Genomic DNA, 7,467 nt, shown 5'->3' with positions numbered 1-7,467 from the left:
GAGGAACCCCCTCTTGCAATGCAGGGGAGCATCAACTATGCTATTAGTCTTAGAGAGTTTCTTAGAACAATGAGAGATGAAGATCCTTAAGGTCACATAACCAGAGTGTTTTATAGTAGGACTCGAGGTCAAATCTTTCTGGTTTCGGATCAGCTCTCAAATGATTGCATTGTGACATTTCCTGTTAGGTACAGAATAATTATTAATGTCTCCTACCACAAAGGAATGTTTAAAACACAAAATATTCATGAGTGCTTTGTTAAATACTTACAACATGAAAAAGTACAGCTCTAGGGTAAAAGTAAATGTCTATTCAGGAGCTCCACAAGTCTTCTGAAACCTATTTGTACCTCCCAGGAGAGTATGTAATAGGAATAAAGGGTTACTATATTTTGTTTCATTCTTTGACCATTTTTCTGATGAGATCTTCTTTGAGAATAGGCATGATTATAGAAAGTACCACCTGCGGCTATAACTTATATCTCTGACCATTAACCTCTCAAGCTCATTCAGTAGCTGCCAAGTCCGAAAATATCCATCTCGGGATCACTCTTCAGTCACCTGTCCTCAGGGAAAGAAATATAAAGCAAAATGAACTAGCTTGGGAATTGAAGTCTAGTCTCAGGTTCAGCTAGGCAAACATACACATTCTATCTGTCATGTCATCATAGTCAACATAGCTGCATCTGGGGAAAGTAAAAGGAGAGAAATTCTGTCTTTACCCTGTCAAGAATCCCAAGGGAGAGTTGGCAGAGTTCCAAGTGATGCACTTAAAAAGGGAGAATAGAGAGAGGGAAAGACTTTGTTCTTTTCTTTTAAAGCTTACTTCATAGGAAACTTTTCTTGTCTCATTCATGAATTATCTTTGGCATACATACCCTCTCCCACCTCTTGTCATGGGCACATAGGGTCAACAAGGAAATGTTTCTCATGCAAATCTGTTAACATATACATCACATTCATAGTGGTCAAAGAACAGACCCATTCCCATGGGGTTCTTAACCTGGTCAATTATTTTTTTTTAATTTAATATTTGTAATAAAAAAAAAGAGGTTCCTTTGTGTCCTCTGCTATATTTTATCTTATGCATTTAAAATGACATTCTGAGAAAGGATCCAAAGGTTTCACCAGACTGCCAAAAGTGTTTGTGATACAAAAAGAGTGAAGAATTTCTGCTGTAGGGAATGACATCTGCTCCATATGGGCAAGGAAACCAAAGTCCCAAAAGGTGAATTTCCTGAATCCTTCTAGTGAATAAGGCTAGGTACCAGATATCATTTTATTGCTGCCCCCTGCCACTCAACAGCTTTCAAGATAAATTTTTCTTTCACCTACCTACTCAAAGAACTTTGCTATTGAAATGTCAGGGCAAGCATAGGAGAAGAATGAAATGTATGCAACTTTACTACCTTTGCAATCTTTTTTTTTACCCTTGCCATGACCTTTACAGAAAATAGTAAATAAGTTCATTTGTCTGAGTTTACAAAAATGATAAATTGGATTCAAAGTCGAATTGTAGGTGGATATACAGAAAAGGAGGAGGATACCCAAGAGTCAGCATCCACAAAGTATAAGGGGTAAAAATTAGGGTTTGTTGACTGAATATATTATATTAGTGGTCACCAGGGATTTAAATTCAAACCCAATAAAATACTCAAGTCAGTTTGGGATTTTTATGGTGGCTTAATTACAATAGAAAGAAGAAATTAAGAAGAAGGAGAAGAGGAAGGGGGAATTGGACTACTCTGACCCAGTCTGAGTCAGGCAGGAGTTCAGAGGCCTCAGCCAAGGGGCCTTCTCAGAAAATTAATTCTAGCTCGGCTTCCAGCCACAAGGCCTCCTCCAAGATGAGGGGTCTCCTTTCAGGAGGAAAAGGAAAAGAGGAATCAGTCTTATCACTCACCAAGTTCGGTCAGGGAAGATGCCTCACCTAACCCATGCTACAAAGCTTCTCCCAGTAAGCTCACCACCAAGCCGCATACGCCAAAACCGACCAAGAGCTCCCCACGCCACCGAAAGAGCCCAACGTCGAAGAAAGGGAGTCCAGAGAGAGGAAGTGACATGAAATATATAGGCAGTTCTTTACATCACTTCCTGTGTCTCAAATGTACCAATGGTAGCTTAAGCTTGGCTTAGGACAGCCCAGGGGGGTCTGTCAGTTGTTTCTGATTTGTCACTTGTTAGCACATGCCGGTCATAGGCCATCCTCCTCAGAGTTAATCCTTAAGTGGGGGTGTATACATTTCTGGTTGCTGGAATTCTAAAGACTAAGCAAGGTGGAGTAAATATAAAATTCATAAAAGATTGGCAGGATTGATATGCAAAAATCCATCCCTAGAAACCAAGGCACTGTCCAGTGGAACTCAGTTTGAGGCAGGCAACACAAGGTTTCCAGCAATACTAACATTGTCTAGAACCAATAGATGCTTGAATGTGTTCTAATGGCCAAACAGGGTCAATTTCTTTACCAAATGAGAATTTTTGCAGGAAAATGGTGGAAAAGAGATGATTGATTTTCTGTGTTTAGTACATTTTAAGGAGGAAGGATGAAATTCATAGTCTTATCTTCCTCTCCTCCCTCCCCTCTCCTATAGCCAACTAGCATTTCAACTGGGTTTTACATGTATCATTGATCAAGAGCTATTTCCCTATTGTTGATAACTGTACCAGGGTGATCCTTTAGCGTCTACATCCCCAATCATATCCCCATCGACCCATGTGATCAAGCAGTTATTTTTCTTCTGTCTTTCTACTCCCATAGTTCTTCCTCTGAATGTGAATAGCATTCTTTCTCATGAGTCCTTCAGGATTGTCCTGGATCATTGCATTGCTGCTAGTAGGGAAGTCCATTAAGTTCTATTGTGCCACAGTGTATCAGTCTCTGTGTACAATGTTCTCCTGGTTCTGCTCCTTTTGCTCTGCATCAGTTCTTAGAGGTGATTCCAGTTCACATGGAATCCCTCCTTTTCATTATTCCTTTGAGCACAATAGTATTCCATCACCAACATATACTACAATTTGTTCAGCCATTCCCCAATTGAAGGGCATCCCCTAATTTTCCAATTTTTTTCCATCACAAAGAGTGCAGCTATAAATATTTTTGTACATTCTTTTTCCTTATGATCTTCTTGGGGTACAAATTCAGCAGCAGTATGGCTGGGTCAAAGGGCATAGTTCCAAATTGTCTTCCAGAATGGTTGGATCAATTCACAACTCTATCAGCAGCCCATTAATGTTCCAATTTTGCTATATCCTCTCCAATATTTATTGCTTTCCTTTGCTGTCATGTTAGCCAATCAGCTAGGTGTGAGGTGGTACCTCAGAGTTGTTTTGATTTGCATTTCTCTAATTATAAGATATTTAGAACACTTTTTCATGTGCTTATTGATAGTTTTGATTTCTTTATCTGAAAATTGTCTATTCATGTCCCTTGCCCATTTATCAATTGGGGAATGGCTTGATTTTTGTACAATTGATTTAGTTCTTTATATGTTTGAGAAATTAGACCTTTATCGGGGTTTTTGTTATAAAGATTTTTTCCCAATTTGTTTCTTCCCCTCTAATTTTGGATACATTGGTTTTGTTTGTATAAAACCTTTAAAATTTAATGTAATTAAAATTATTCATTTTACATTTTGTGATATCCTCTATTTCTAACTTGGTCTTAAATTCTTTTCTGGCCCATAGATCTGATATTTATACTATTCTATGTTCATCTAATTTACTAAGTTTCTGAAGAGGCAATGTCTTGTCCAGTATGAGTTGAATTGGATCCTTTTAATTGTGAAATTCTTGGTCAAACATTTAAATGCTGGCTTTGAATACTTGTCCTGAAGGCAAACTTGGTTCTGAAAGCCCACACACTTACTTATGGGCATTAGTTCCCCTTTTATTTATATTTTAACTACAGGGAATCTATTTCTTCCTGAAATCCTATGGGGAAGAATACAAATGGGGAAATGGATTGTAGAGCACTTGCTCCCAGAAGAGGGCATAATAGACTCACAGAAATGCTTAAGGTGAGGCTTTCAATAAGCCTGCTTTTCAAAATTTCTTACCCTCCTTTTCCTATAAAATTGATGAATTCATTCAGTATTTTAAATAGCCACAAATTCATTCTTTTTCATAAGATTTAGAGTTGGAAGTAACTTTAGAAATCATCTAGTTTATCTAATACCCAATTACAGATAGGAAACTGAGGCCAAGGAAGGTGAAATAATTTGTCCAAGGTCACACAGAAGACAAAGGATAGTCCTCTCACACTAAATCTGTGACTTTTTCTAGCTAGGGACAATTGTTTTGATCTAATAGATTAGTCAGTTATGTTGAAGACAAGTTTGAAAGCCTTCCCCAATCTTTCTTAATACAATGCCTTTGCTCTGCTAATAAATTCCTACATATCCTATATATAGCTTGTTTTGAATATAATTTTTGCAGGTTGACTCCTCCATTAGATGGTTAGCTCCTTGAGGGCAGACATTATCTTTTGTGTTTTTTTTTTTAATCTCCAGAACTTAACACAAGTTTCTGGAAAATAGTAAGTGCTTAATAAACATTTATTGAATGGTTGAGTTTTTGGTAAACTGACAATTTGCTTACCTAAAATGATTTATTCAAACATTCACCCTTACCCCTAAAGAGTCTTTATGGAAAATAAAAGGCCAGCAAAGTAGTGGGTTGGTGGATTTTTTTTTTGGTTTTTGTTTTGGCATTCTATGTATAGCATAACAATATTTATTTGCAATCAGTTCTTCTGACAACATTTACACACAACCCAATTTAGATTGAAGTCCCTATTCTGGAAACAACTAGTCCTGTTCTGGGATTTCTAATATGAATATAAACTAGAAGGAGTATTATTGATACTTTTACCTTCTCATCACTAATTGCTTTGTATATTTAACACTGAGGGAGCTACAGGCAACCAGGATATGAAATTCTATGTCCTGTGTGCCCCCAAATGCTAGAATGACCATGTAATGACCAAATTATTTGATAAGCCTTTCCATAAGCAGGGATCTCTACATTCACCCTCATGTACTTTTAGCTTCTGTCCTCTGGTCACTTCTAAATACTCTACTGTGAATTCAAACTTCAGTCCCCACTCTTAATTCCATATATTTTTTGCTTTCATGGTCAACTCTCAGAGGACTCCGAATATTCATCCTACTTCCACAGATTCTCTACCTTGACACAAAAAAGTACATCCATTGGTCAAGTATTTAGGTCAGAACCCAGCCTTCTTAAAGCCACATGGACCAGAACTCTGACTACTCCACAGTGCTCCTAAAATATCCTCTAAGTAATTATATACACCTATCCCTCCCTGTCTTGAGCTACCCCTACAATGGTGGGAACTAAGAAGGAACTCTTCCTATAGAAAGAGGAATATCTATGATGAATTTCTCAAAGTATCTCTTTCTCTTTCTGTCTCTCTCAGTCTCTCTACCTCTCTGTCTCTCTGACTCTTTCTCTGTCTCTCTTTCTCTCTGTCTATCTCTGTCTCTCTCCCTCTCTCCCTCCCTCCATATCTCTCTCTCTCTCTCTCTCTCTCTCTCTCTCTCTCTCTCTCTCTCTCTCTCTCTCTCTCTCTCTCTCTCTCTCTCTTTTTCTCTCTCACTCATATATATATATATATATATATTTGATAGAGTGGCATGTCTTACTAACTTGGATCTACTAACTGAGAGGCCAAAAACTTGACATGATTGAGCCAATCATTCAGTTATCTGAACACCTAACCAATCATTTCTAGTGTTCAGAGGATCTGTATACTCACCATAAAGATGACAGGATATTCTAATTGATTGACTGGTAGATAGATGGATGGATGGATGGATAGATAAAACATGAAACAATGAAAGAGTGCTATTTTGGTATCAGAGATCCTGGTTCTGACATTCACCACTTGTGTCACTTGTGCAAATCATTTAGCCTCCCTGTCTGTCAAACACACTTATAAAATGAGAATGATACTTCTGTTGCCTGAGGCATGGTGTAGTACCGACACTATGGTCTACAATCACACTGGCAGTATGGGATTCCCAGATTCTGGGATTCCCAGAAAGAGACCCCATATGATGCATTCACTCCCACTACTTACCAGAATATCTCTTAAGGCCCCCATTGGTATGCTTCCCATTTACACAAAACTGGTAACCACACACTATTAAATCAAACACAAAATCTCTTATAATCAGAGAAATGAAAATAAAAACAACTCTGAAGTATCACCTCATACCTAGCAGATTGGCTAACAAGACAACAAAGGAAAGTAATGAATGTTGAAGGGGATGTGGCAAAGTCAGGACATTAATTCATTGCTGGTGGAGTTGTGAATTGATCCAACCATTCTGGAGGGCAATTTGGAACTATGCCCAAAAGGCACTAAAAGACTCTCTTCCCTTTAATACAGCCATAGCACTGCTGGGTTTATATTCCCAACGAGATAATAAGGAAAAAGACTTGTACAAGAATATTCATAGCTGCACTCTTTGTGGTGGCAAAAAACTGGAAAATGAGGGGATGCCCTTCAATTGGGGAATGACTGAACAAATTGTGGTATATGTTGGTGATAGAATACTATTGTGCTCAAAGGAATAATAAAGTGGAGGAATTCCATGGGAACTGTAATGACCTCCAGGAATTGATGCAGAGTGAGAGGAGCAGAACCAGGAGAACATTGTACACAGAGACTGATACACTGTGGTACAATCGAATGTAATGGACTTCTCCATTAGTGGCAATGGAGTGATTCTGAACAACTTGGAGGGATCTAAACTGTGGGAGTAGAAACACCGAAGAAAAACAACTGCTTGATTACATGGGTGGAGGGGGAAATGATTGGGGATATAGACTCTAAATCATCCTAGTGCAAACATCAATAACATGGAAATAGGTTCTGATCAAGGACACATGTGAAACCCAACGGAGTTGTGCGTCATGTACAGGAAGGAATGGGGGTAGGGGAGGGAGGGAAAGAATATGATTCTTGTAACCAAGGAATAATGTTCTAAATTGACTAAATAAAATTTTCAAAAAAAATAAATCACACACAAACTGTTTACTAAATGATAAGGCTTTTGCAATAGTAATCATAACATTTACTTAACAGAAGATAAAAGCAGGGATAATTAAAAATCAGAGTCCAGCTATAAACCTGGGATACAGTCTTCTATCCATCAAAGCAATGTCTGTGGAGGAGAGGGAATATAAACTTAAAGAAAATTAGCAGGAATGCAAAGGAATGGGAAAACTATTTTCCCAAAGGAAAACTCACAATTTTGTACCACAGGTCTCAATTCTTTCAGAAACAGTCTGTATCACATATAGTTGCTTCTGTGGTACCTACTCACTTTTTGAGTTCTCACCATTCTTCTGCTGGTCAAAGTAACTGCTTTCCTTCTCTCAAGCCAATGTGGCTCTTTTCATTCCCTGACATTGTCAACAGGGGACTGAGAAAATATT

This window comes from Monodelphis domestica, chromosome 1, assembly GCF_027887165.1.
Source record: "Monodelphis domestica isolate mMonDom1 chromosome 1, mMonDom1.pri, whole genome shotgun sequence".
In the NCBI taxonomy this organism is placed as follows: Eukaryota; Metazoa; Chordata; class Mammalia; order Didelphimorphia; family Didelphidae; genus Monodelphis; species Monodelphis domestica.
This window is presented reverse-complemented; position numbering follows the sequence as displayed.